The 12,639-nt window shown below is 45.6% G+C and overlaps 2 long non-coding RNA genes across 2 annotated transcripts in view; one reads left to right on the top strand and one right to left on the bottom strand.

Moving 5' to 3' along the window:
- Positions 1–8,559: 8,559 nt before the first annotated feature.
- LOC129492289 (uncharacterized) lies at positions 8,560–11,508 on the bottom strand. Its single transcript, XR_008660777.2, has 3 exons — positions 11,383–11,508; positions 10,865–10,964; positions 8,560–8,639 (listed from the first exon to the last, which is right to left on the bottom strand). It is a non-coding gene; the product is annotated as an uncharacterized lncRNA (long non-coding RNA).
- Positions 10,913–12,639, top strand: part of LOC134736800 (uncharacterized) — a 181,926-nt gene continuing 180,199 nt past the window's right edge. The window contains exons 1-2 of the long non-coding RNA XR_010121085.1: positions 10,913–10,979; positions 11,503–11,643. This is a non-coding gene — a long non-coding RNA (uncharacterized lncRNA). The remainder of the gene's footprint in view (positions 10,980–11,502; positions 11,644–12,639) is intronic.

Here is a 12,639-nt window from a genome sequence, read left to right on the forward strand (position 1 = left end):
TATGAGCTTTAGTTACTAGATTTTAATCAAAATAGACCAACCAATGTAAATATACAGACTAGACCCTTGGCATTTGTAGATTTAATTTTCCTGGCTTTGACTATTTGCTAGCCTATTCTTGGGCACCACTAGCAAATGACCTTGAAGCGCCATGACTTAAGAGTTTAATTTTCTGAGACATGATCTGAATCTCTGGCCCTAAGAGTCTGAGGAGTGGAGGTCAGTCACATACATTCAGAGTGGCTTACTAGCATTTGCATCTTAGTGTGGCTCTGTTTCCACATGTTCTCCTTTATTTTACAGGGAAAATGCTATAGTGGCCTGCCAATTATCAATAGTATTTATGAATAGTGGAATTTCAGGAGAAAGTCTCAGGAGTTGCCCATCGTGAATGTCAATATATTAAAAATTGCTAACATGGAAATTATTAAATTCAGCTCAGGGATTTAGAGATGAGATTTGATGCTCCCAATGGGTCATATATCCTCAGCCATTTGCTCCACCAGGACTTCTTTCACTGCCCCAGCCTCTGGGTAGGAATGGTGCCTAGGGCTCTGGTATGTGGTGCTTTTGAGGGGAACTTGAGCAATCATGCCCTATTATTTAAGACCATCAAAGAGATACCTCAGGGCCTTGAAGCACCACAGTGCCCAGTGGTGCCACTTACTTCCAGCATATTTCAGGCAATATATAGTCTTCTGCAGTCTTGGAGATTTGCAATAGTTTTCTGCGATTACCTACCTATCATGAGATTAGTAGAATGAGCAGGTCTTTCCCAGAGGGAGCTGCTGCATTCTCATCTACTCAGTGTTTGGTCCCTGACCGTAGCAGCTTCATCAAACATCCCATTTCCATAAAATGCCCCATTTGAAAGAGTTTTGGTGGGAATAAAACACTCCAAATATTGGATTTTAAAAATCTCTTTTTATTTGCAATAGGCATCAGGAAGATAAAACTCTCTCTATCAGTTAGCAGCATAGAAAAAGGAGAAATGACATTTATGGCGTCCCAGTGCCAGAATCATAAAGCACAGTATGGAATAGTGGATTTGGATCTGGGAAGCAATAGCTAAAAGCCAACACAATTACTATTTCCAAAAACTATGGCAATAAGTGGAGCTCATAGCCTTTTTGATACAACCGTACCATATTCTCTGCCAAAAGGAGTAGTTTTGGGGAAAAAAAATCTCATTTTTCACCATTAGTTACCAATGACTTTAAATATTAAGCCGAGATTATATGAAAATACCTTTACTGGCCATATGCTTATTTTCTTGTAACCATGGGGTTTTATTTAGTCTAATGTATAGACATGCCCCTTCTTGGTTGTAAATTCAGATGGCACTTTGATTTATTTATCTTAAAACCATCCTCTGTGCTGTTCATTTCTATTACACATAAGAATTCGGAAGTGCTTTTTAGAGGTCAAGAGCAAGTCTGTATCATCTCCTGGTGCAAATCACAAGCTGAATAACTTCTGTTCAGCTCCTTCTTTATCCAAGAGATGGAAAACCAGAGTCATGCTAGCCAGGATGATATTGAGGAGAAACAAAACAAAGCCCATCTTGGTTTTGTGTGACACCAGCCTCCTCATCAGTACACTATAGCATTTCAGTGCTGGGTCTGAGTGTTATAAAAAATTATTTAAGAGCAAATAAAAATGCTGCTTCGGCAAATATGAATGCCTAAATGCTAATCAAAGCTTTGCTGCAATCCTGCGGAAATGCATAATAAGATTTTCCAGCTGTCAATCATTATAATTCTGACAGCTGTAATGAGATTCTGGTTTAATGTGTACTTCTTAATAACTTGGGGCCTGGAGCAGGTGCTGTCCTCTTTAAGACAACTTGCAGATTGTCAACCAGTTTCTTCCCATCTGGCAGTGGGGACAGCCTCTAAAGTGGTCAAGCATGAGGGGGGCTTCATGGGCATTAGGGTCTGTAGGACTCTGAATTCCTCTCTTCTCTACCTCCACCCATTGTTAAGGAAAAGATGAGTTTCAACTGTGACTGGTTTTAAAAAGTGACAATTTAGTACAAGATTTTCTAATAAGGAAAGGCAACATGTTTGAACTTGGAAGTTTTACTCTAATTCCCACGGAAAGATCTCCAATAATAGAAATTACTTGTCTGTTCTCAGTAAGAGAAGAATATATTTATTGTCATCTCTTTTGAGATAATGAAATGCCATTTAAATTACCCTGTCTTCCTGGTAAATCTGAGAAGAAAGCAAACTCCCTAAGTTTCCTGTCATTTTGCAGAGCCTGAAACCATATATAGTAATCACTTCAAGCCTCACTAGGGAAGAACAGCAGGTCGGAAGCTGTTTGGGATTTATAGTGCCACTTACTTCTACAGGTAAAATCAGAGTCATAAAAAGCAAGAAGAAAGAGTTCTTGAGCCCTCCAGGGTAAGGGAATATACTTTAAAATTCTGGTTTTTATTACTCTAGAAAAAATAAGACACCTTAGCCCGTAGCTGGAAGACTAAACTGCATCCTTTTTCTTTTTTTTTTTTGAGACGGAGTCTCGCTCTGTCGCCCAGGCTGGAGTGCAGTGGCGCAATCTCGGCTCACTGCAAGCTCCGCCTCCCGGGTTCACGCCATTCTCCTGCCTCAGCCTCTCCGAGTAGCTGGGACAACAGGCGCCCACCACCACACCCGGCTAATTTTTTGTATTTTTAGTAGAGACGGGGTTTCACCGTGGTCTCGATCTCCTGACGTCGTGATCCGCCTGCCTCGGCCTCCCAAAGTGCTAGGATTACAAGCGTGAGCTACCGCGCCCGGCCCTGCATCCTTTTTCTGAGGCTGTTATTCAGTCGAGTCTCTGACTCTTCGCCTCCACTGAGCTCAGACAGATCTGGTGTTCTCTCTGCCTGACTCAGTTTCTTTACCTTTGAAGTGGAGCTAGCAATATCAGCCAGCTTCTCACACTCCATGCAGGAGCCTTAGAAATAAAAGGTTTCATCTTGGAGCTCTGCAGTTCTGTAACGATGACCAAGACTCACTCTGAGGGCAGAAAAATTAAAAACAAACATGTAATGCTTTTTCCAGGTTTTTTAATACCAAAATTGGTCCAGGTGATTCTCTCTGTTTCCATGTTATTGATCTTCCTCCCTTCCTATTGAAGGTGTCATATGGAGTGTTGAAGGCTGGTGGTAAGGAGGAAAAAGGAAGGAACACTGAACCAGTAATATCTGAGCTTTCCCAGGCAAATCTAGTCATGACTCAGCAAGGAAGCCAAAGGAAAACATCACTGCATTACACCTGTTAGAGAAGAGGCCTGTTTGAGGCAGAGGGAAGCTCCGAGTGTGAGCCTCTGTGCAAACCATTCCAAATAAAGAGAGATTTCTGACCCTTACCTCCCTCCCATCCTTTTCTCCTTAACTCTGGGAGAGAAGAGCCCTCCTCTTGGTCTTGGAGTCTTTCCTCTTCCCCTTGCTAGTAGCTCCTTTCCCTCCCAGCAAACATCCATGCCTCTCTCCTAAGATATAAGCAAAATTATTTACTGAAACTTGTTACCCCTTCAAGACAACCATATTGCTGTCCTTCCTTTCACACTGCCAGAAATGTCAGGAAAAGCATGGCTGGTGTCAGGCTCAAATCTTCACTTTCTCTTTAGCTATATGTCTCCGGGAACGTGATTTCCCCTCTCCCTCCCCCCGCCCACCCCACAGTTAAAACAGCAACAAAAACATTGATAATGATGCCTTCAAGAATCATGAAGCTGAAATGGGATCACGCATTTAGGTGCCCAGCAAGGGACATGGCCAAGGAAAACGAGGTCCCAGGGATTGCTCATTTCATGGCCAAATTTGCTGGAGACTGGTTGGGACTTGCCAGCTTACCTCTGTGGCTCTGCGCATGCTCTTGAGGGGCTTCCGCTTTTGCTGACCTCTAGTCCATGTAACAAGGGTAAACACTGCCTCTCCCTAGAAATCTTGCCTGCACTGGTTTCCATGACACAGCATTACCTCCGTGCAGCTTACAAAACAGCTCACAGAATTCCTCCTAATATTTAGAGTCAAAATACATGGCCAGTGCTCTGCCTTCAGTGCAGGAATCTGTGCTTCCTTAGAGGTCCTGCAGTTTTGGGTCTGGATCCCTAGAGCTCTGAAAACCTTATCTCGAGGGCCATCCCGAGTAGCTTTTATTCCAGTGCTGGGGAGATGTGCTGTGCAAATCAGAAGCAAGTCCTGGCCTTATCCACCCAGTTGGGGGGCCACAGATCTGGTGAAGTTGTGCCTGTTACTTGGGAGGTGAGTGGGTCGGACATGGGATGGGGAGAGGATGTGTTTGGTGGTCCCTGTTCACCCCCATTCATGTTCTTGGAGTCTGTTATTCCCATTGAGTCCCACTCCATTATCCATGGGAGAAACTGAGGCACAGGTATTGAAGGGGTGGGATGGGTAGTCACACCAGGCTGGCAGCAGCACAGCCTGGTAAAAACCTGGGCCTCTGTCTCAGTCTGGAGCGGGCTCCACTACACCTGCAGCCTGTGGACAGAGAGTCTGCAGACAACATGTCAAGCTCCGTGTGTTCTGTGCAAACAAAGTTGCTTGTGGGGAGAAAGGCAGAAAGTAGAATGTTTAGGCTGACTGATGGCTGAACAATGGGTGGAAAGAGAGGCTGGAAACTTGACTGTGCAGGTAAGAGATGAGAGACTGGGGAATAAAAAATAAACAAAAGGAGTAGAGAAAGAGGCCGGGTGGGGAAGGGGCCTGCAGAAAGACGTGTGATGGGCTGGTTGGTCTGCTGCTGCCGGGCCCAGACGGAGCTGAAGGGATTTGTGTGCATGCAGAGACCGCTTATTCTGTTGTTCCACCAGAAATTGAGGGTAGGACCTGGAATATTGCACAAAGCCCTTGCCAGCTCTAAGACTTGAAAGCAGGCCTGAGAGGGAGGGGAGGCAGGGGAAATATATTGGCCCCCTATTTCCATCGGGAGAAGGAAGCTGAGAAAACAGCAGAGGAGAAAACAGATTCGAAGACCATGAGACCTGGAAGAGATTGTTTAATTTAACCTCTTCCTCTACAAACAAGGAAGCTGTAGCCCAGGGAGGGTAAACGACATCCCAGAAGGTCACTGAGTCTTCTCCAATCCAAATGTTGCAGGTGTCTCCTCCCAAAAGATATCTTCAAGTCCTAGCCTCCGGTCCCTGGGAATGTGACCTTGTTTCCAAACTTGATGGCTTTGAATGCCATCAAGTTAAGCGGAGGTCATACTGGAGTGGCTGGGCCCTTAATCCGACATGACTGCTGTCCTTAGAAGAAGAGGACAAGAGACAGATGCACAGGGAAGAAGGTCACGTGACAGTAGAGGCTGAGATAAGAGGGATACATTTATAAGCAAAAAATGCCAAGGGTTGCCAGCAACCAGGAGAAGCCAGGGGACAGACACAGGGCAGACTCTCCCTGTGAGTGTCCAGAAGGAGCCAACCCTGCCAAAACTTTGATCTTGCACTTTGGCCACTAGAAGTGGGAGAGAATGCATTTCAGTTGTATTAAGCCACTCAGTTTGTGGTACTTTGTTATAGTAGCCCCAGCAAGCTAATATGCTAGGCGGAGGAATGCATGCACATGCCAAGTATAGAACCGCCCCGAAATGCAGCAGAGCCCGCGATCACACTTGCTGGCTTCCTATGGAGTCTGGATCTGCAGATGGATTCACCTTTGTATTAGTTTGTCTTGCATTGATTGATATAGAGAAATACCTAGGATGGGTGCAGTGGCTCAAACCTGTAATCCCAGCACTTTGGGAGGCCAAGACAGGAGAATCGAATGAGCTCAGGAGTTTGAGACCAGCCTGTGCAACATGGTGAAACCCTGTCTCTACAAACAATGCAAACACTAGCTGGGTGTGGTGGTACGTGCCTGTGGTCCCAGTGACTCGTGAGGCTGAGGTGGGAGGATCACTTGAGCCTTGGAGGCAGAGGTTGCAGCAAGCTGTGATCATGCCACTATGCTCCAGCCTGGGTGACAGAGCCAGACCCTGTCTCAAAGAAAAGAAAAGAAATATCTCAGACTGGGTAATTTTTAAAGAAAAGAGGTTTAATTGGCTTATAGTTCCTCAGGCTATACAGGAAGCATGATGCTGACACCTGCTCCGCTTCTGGGAAGGCCTCAGGAAACTTACAGTCATAGCAGAAGGCAAAGGGGGAGTGAGCACTTCACACAGTTGGAATAGGATCAAAAGAGCGTTGGGGGAAGTGCTACACACTTTTAAACAACCAGATATTGCAAGAATTCGCTCACTATTACAAGAACAGCATTAAGGGGATAAAGCTAAGCCATTCATGAAGGATTCACCCCCATGATCCAATCACCTCCCACCAGGCCCCACCTCCAACGCTGGGGATTACAATTCAACATGAGATTTGAGGACACAGATCCAAATCATATCAACCATCTACAAGTGCTAGGTTAACTGGGAGGGCTGAGCAGATGTGGAGAGGTGCCAGGGGACTCAGGGGACAGGCAGAGAGAGCCGGCCTGGGCTGGGTGTTGTCACTGTCTCCTCTACAGGGCCTGCACCTGCACCACCAGGCTCTTTGCCCACTGCTGCTCCTGCCTGAGCTTTGCTTCTCAGGGGATGCACCCATGGTGCCACAGTCCTAAACACACAGGGGCTTCTGGCCCTTAACCCTCTCTGATCCTACACTCATAGACTGCAGGGATCGCTTTGGTGCCCCCCAGGGTCTTCTCTGTCTCGGTGCCCTCCGCCTCCAAGGCAGCCCTGTGAACTCCCCGGATCCATCCAGTCCTTACCTGGTTCTTTATCACCTCCCACACCTCTCCCTCAGTCTACCCCATTTGACCCACTGGAAGGAGTTCAGCAAGAAGTCCCCTCCCAAATGTAGAGTGCTGCCCCTCCACCAAGGCCACCTAGACTGCACATACCCTTGAGGCCTCCGCTCTGTCCTCGACACCAGCAAGTCCCCTATATTGAGGAGGTTAGAATGGAAAGCTAAGGGGCAACACCTCCTGATGTTCTAATAAGAAAAGGTGTAATTTGAATAGCTGGGGCTTCAGGAAGAGGCCCCCCAGGCCCCTCAGGGAACAGCAGCTCCCTAGGGGGAAGAGTGGGTTTCCCAGAGCCCTTAGCCTGAGTGCTTTCCTTCCTTCCCTCTGTCAGGCCTTCCCAGTATCAGGTGTCATCCTCTCTGTTCCCACCCTTGTCACTGTATTACCTGCTCAGGTAAGGTGTGCCCATGTGAATTCAGGCTGTTTCTCTAAGTTTAGGGGGCCTTTGTACTAAAACTGCAGATTTCTGAGATCTATACCCAGGGATGCCGCCTCAGGAGGTGAGGGGCATGGCCTGGGATTTGCATTTTGGAACTAGCTTTCTAGTGTTTTTGCTGTGGGGTGGTCCTCAAACCCTAGACAGTATTGTCCTTAGACAGTCTAAACACTTCTGGTGTGGGGAATTTTGGGGACAGTGGCAGGTGGTGGAAGGGACTATGTTGATGGCTCAGTCTTTCTGTGCTTCTTTTCAAGGGGGACCCCATCCAATGCCACTGGGCATTGCCCCAAACCTGGGGCCTGGGATAAGCCTTCCCAGGGGGATCTGGGCAGAGATGTGGAGATACTGCTGGCCATGGTTATGATAGTCAGGGAGGGAGTCAGGCAGGGGGTCTGCACCTAGGTTGGTGTGTGGACTGGTAGAAAGTTCTCTACAGGAGACAGCGGGGAAAGAGGGAGGAAGAGGATCCAGCAGAGGGAAAGGCAGAGGGGTCAGGGGCTTTGTGGGGCTGCAGCTTCCTCCAGATGCCTTGACGATGCCATCCACAGCTACTGGTCATGCTCAGAGCAGCTGCCCTCCTCCAGGAGGAAGCTGCTTGGCAGCACCTGGCTACATGGGTTATCTGTGGCAAGGAGGGATCGCTTCCTACATCAGGAGCTTGCACCTAGCTCAGAGAGGGAGAGCTAGGACAAGAAAGAAAAGAAAGACAAGAAAGAAATGAAAAATCCAGCCTCTCCCCACCGGCCTTCTCTGAGTATGCCCTACCATGGTATCTGGCAGTGCTCACTCGAACCCACCTCCCAGCTCAGGAAGGAAAGATGGGGAGATCATTCCATAATACAAGGGTGGTGGAATGGGGATGCATTCAAATTTTTCTGGCTACACTTTGCCTGTCCCTCTGTGGGCTGGCTGCCTATCACCCACACCCAGGCAGGCCCAGACTCCCGGGGTTGGGGTGCCATGGTGGGGGAATGAGCCTCTGTCTCTGGATCACGTCTTGAGAGACACCGTTGGGTGCTGCTGGGCACTTGGCATCTGCAAAGTATTCTCCACACCCCACACAGGTGCCCTCCCCTTGATAAGGGAGGCTGGGCAAACATCTCAACATTAATCAAATACGTGACCTCAGGAGTGTCTCCTGTAGTTCTTAAAAAAGGAAATCGTCAAGCTTGTTCCTGTTGTTAAGCCAAAAATAGAGAATAAATAAATAAATAAATAAGGAATATAAATAAAATAAAAAATAAAAATAATACATAATAAATAAATACATAAATAAAATAGGAACTCCAATAGAAATGGAAAGCAGACCACACACTTGCCTATTCAGCTGCTTTTATCGTTGCTTCGCCTCTGGCCATCTCCCACTAATATCCGAAGCCTTGCCCAACTGTATTTAGAACTCTGTGAAGAGAATTGTGTGCTGAGTTTAAAAGATATGTTTTGTTTTAATTAGACATATGTCTCACATGTCACCTGGTGCTGACAGCAGTCACTGTAGGTTTTCTTGGCCCTGACAAGGGAAGGTGAATCAGGCAGAATCTGTCTTTGCTCATTCTCTTTGACCTGTAGAGTGAGCTCTGTATTTCTTTATGGTGTAATTTCTTAGTTAGGTCCAGGGTCAAAATAGTGTAGTTATTGTCTTAAAGCAGCATGATTTGTAATTCTTTGGGTATATACCCAGTAATGGGATGGCTGGGTCAAATGGTATTTCTAGTTCTAGATCCTTGAAGAATCACCACACTGTCTTCCATAATGGTTGAACTAGTTTACACTCTCACCAACAGTGTAAAAGTGTTCCTATTTCTCCACATCCTCTCCAGCACCTGTTGTTTCCTGACTTTTTAATGATCACCATTCTAACTGGTGTGAGATGGTACCTCATTGTGGTTTTGATTTGCATTTCTCTGATGGCCAGTGATGATGAGCATTTTTTCATGTGCCTGTTGGCTGCATAAATGTCTTCTTTTGAGAAGTGTCTGTTCATATCCTTTGCCCATTTTTTGATGGGGTTGTTTGATTTTTTTCTTGTAAATTTGTTTAAGTTATTGTGGCACTATTCACAATAGCAAAGACTTGGAACCAACCCAAATGTCCATCAATGATATACTGGATTAAGAAAATGTGGCACATATACACTATGGAATACTATGCAGCCATAAAAAAGGATGAGTTCATGTCCTTTGTAGGGACGTGGATGAAACTGGAAACCATCATTCTGAGCAAACTGTCCCAAGGACAGAAAACCAAACACCGCATGTTCTCACTCATGGATGGGAATTGAGCAATGAGAACACTTGGACACAGGATGGGGAACATCACACACTGGGGCCTGTCGTGGGGTGGAGTGAGGGGGGAGGGATAGCATTAGGAGATATACCTAATGTAAATGACGAGTTAATGGGTGCAGCACACCAACATGGCACATGTATACATATGTAACAAACCTGCCGGTTGTGCACATGTACCCTAGAACCTAAAGTATAATTTTAAAAAAAGAAAAGAAATAGTGTAGTTATTAAGAGCAGTTACCCTTGAGTCAGACTGGGTTTGAATCCTGGCTATTGCACTTATTGGCCTTATGAGCTTTGGAGGCTGGATAATCTTCTCTATGCCTCAGTGTCCTCCTCTATAAAATAGGATTCCTGATAGTACTTATCTCATCGGGTTGTTGTGAAAGTTAGATGTGTTAGCAATGTCACATGCTTAGGGTTGTGCAGGGTACATCCTGAACACTTAAGATGCATTATTTTTATTTCAGTTCATGCTTTACCAGTATTTGCCATCCTTTTCTGCTTTTAAAGCACTATCAGCAAACAGTAGGAAAAGTCACCATTGTCAGAGTAACACACCGTAGTTTGACCCACACCCGCAAAACAAGGCTTAAGGAACTTTTTTGCATGAACGTCTGCAAATTTTTGTTTTTCCTCCTAAATACCTCCTGCTCCATTATAGATTTCTGAGAATTCAGGAACTGATCACTGCTTTTACAGTAAATTTGGCAAAGGTGTGTATTTTCTTTCCATCCAAAAAGGGAACTGGAATTCTGTATCCCCAGTCCTTATTCCTGGGTGTCCTTGAATTTGTGCCTGGTTTGAGGGAGATTGGCTGAGGATTCAATGACATCATTCTCATGAAGTGCTAGCCCCGCATATCCTGAACGCTCCATAGGGATATATTCCCATTCTTTGTTCTTCTGACCTGTTTACCAGCCTTGACTATTGCTACAGCTGTGGCAAGCCTTCCCCTCCCTGCCCCACCGGGATGATGACTGCATAGAAACAATGAGCAAGGAGGAAGGAAATGCACATATGATCTCCTAAATAAAATTAGACCACCAAGGCTGAGAAACATTTAATTTGTGGCCCATGTTACAGAACTGGGTTCCTCAGGGAATTTTCTTTTTGCCAATTCTTTGATTCCAGAAGTAGCCATGTCAGGTGGCAGGGGTGGCACCTCTCAATGGTGCCCAATTCCCTGGCTGGCATTTGAATGAGCAGGGTCCTTTTAATCCTGTGGCTGCTTACCCCAGAGTCACAGCAGATGGAATCTGCTTTTTATTACTTTTGCCTGTGGCCCCTGAGTCCACACCAGAAACCACTCAGGCAGGATCTGGAATGCATACAAACCTCATCAAATAAAATGGAGGAACAAGTCCACTCTGGCTTCTGAGAACTCCAGGAGCTGCTGGAAGAAGGTGCTTCATCTCTGCAGTGCTTGGAACCCTGGCTGTCAAAGAAAACGGTGGGTTTACAGGGTTCAGGGAAAATAGAAGTGTCACCTAAAAACTAGACCTCAAAGTAGGGGGATGTGGAATGCCATCCTCTATAGCAGTTTTTTCTGTAGCTAATTACTGGGGCGCTAGATCAATTATTTGTAGAAACCCTGTTCCTGAGGACCTAGCTTCTGCAAAGCAATTTATTCCCAGAGATATCCTTTCTGCCTCTTACTTTCTCCCAGAAATTTATTCTCTGCTTCCCCTACTGGGAAAAGAGTTGCCCTTTTAAATATAGCTCATAGAATTTCCACATAGGCCAAGAATCATCCATCAAGAGCATACACAATCAGAGAAATCTTTATATAAACACTGCAGTTCCCCTACTGCACGACAATGACCAGATTTCCGATGTCCCCACCTTCCACATACCCTGGCACTGGTGTTGTCCAGCTGTGGTCAGTTCATCCAAAGGGAGGGTTTTCAATGCTCACGTTTCTTCCTGTTACGGGCTCCAGCTTTACCTGCCTCTTATTGTTCTCCTTTGCCTAGGGAGTGCCGAGTGTAACAATGGCCCCAGGAATTCAAGCCAAGGAGCCCAAGAGGGGCCAGATGGTGCCTTCATTACTGGTGCCAGAACTGTGGTGTTTCTCTGAATGTAAGACTTTGACGCAGACTCTGAAATATTATCACGTAAGCAAAGAAATTTGTTTTTTATTCAGAAAGAATGACTGGTTATTGTCAAAGTTCTGCAATGTCTGCACCTTAGTACTGGCTGTTAAGTGGCCTTAGATGAAGACCATTTGATAATCAGCCCAGAAAGCCAAAGAATTGTATGACTTCCAGGTGGACCCCAGCGTATGCTTGGTGGGGAAACATATCGGTGCATATGCTTTTCTCAGTGGGAACTAGAACATGAACTCTGAACATTCCTGCACCTATTCTAAGCTTCACAGAAAGTTTTATATTGAAATTCTGTTAAGCCTTGCTGTAGATGAAGAGGTACGAACTGTCTGAAAATCATGTTAAATGTCTGTTAAGGGGCCAGGCGTGGTGCCTCATGCCTGTACTCCCAACACTTTGAGAGGCTGAAGTGAGAGGATTGCTTGAGCCCAAGAGTTTGGGACCAGCTAGGCAACATAGTGAGACCCTGTCTCTACAAAAATAAATACATAAATAAATTAGCTGGGTGTGGTGGTATGTGCCTGTGGTCTCAGCTACTTGGGAGGCTGAGGCAAGAGGATTGCATGAGCCCAGGCTGCAGTCCAGCCTGGGTGACAGACCAAGACCCTGTCTCAAAAAACATATAAATAAGTAATAAATGTTTGTTAAGAGACATGAATCATTTTTGCATGTATAGTTGATCCTTGAACAATGTAGAGGTCAGGGGTATGAAGCCCCCACCCCCGACCAGTGTGGTAAAAGAATCATATGTAAGTTTTGGCTACCCCAAAATTTAATATCCTACTGTTGACCAGAATACTTACTGATAACATAAGGTCGATTAATGTATTTTGTATGTTATATGTATTATATGATTTATTCTTACAATAAAGTGAGAGAACAGAAAATGTTAAAGTTGTAAGGAAGAGAAAATATATTTACTCTTGACATTGAGTAGACAGGGGAGGAGGAGGAATAGGAGGGGTTGGTCTTGCTGTCTCAGGGGTGACAGAGGCAGAAGAAAAT

Source organism: Symphalangus syndactylus, chromosome 1, assembly GCF_028878055.3.
Source record: "Symphalangus syndactylus isolate Jambi chromosome 1, NHGRI_mSymSyn1-v2.1_pri, whole genome shotgun sequence".
Lineage (NCBI taxonomy): Eukaryota > Metazoa > Chordata > Mammalia > Primates > Hylobatidae > Symphalangus > Symphalangus syndactylus.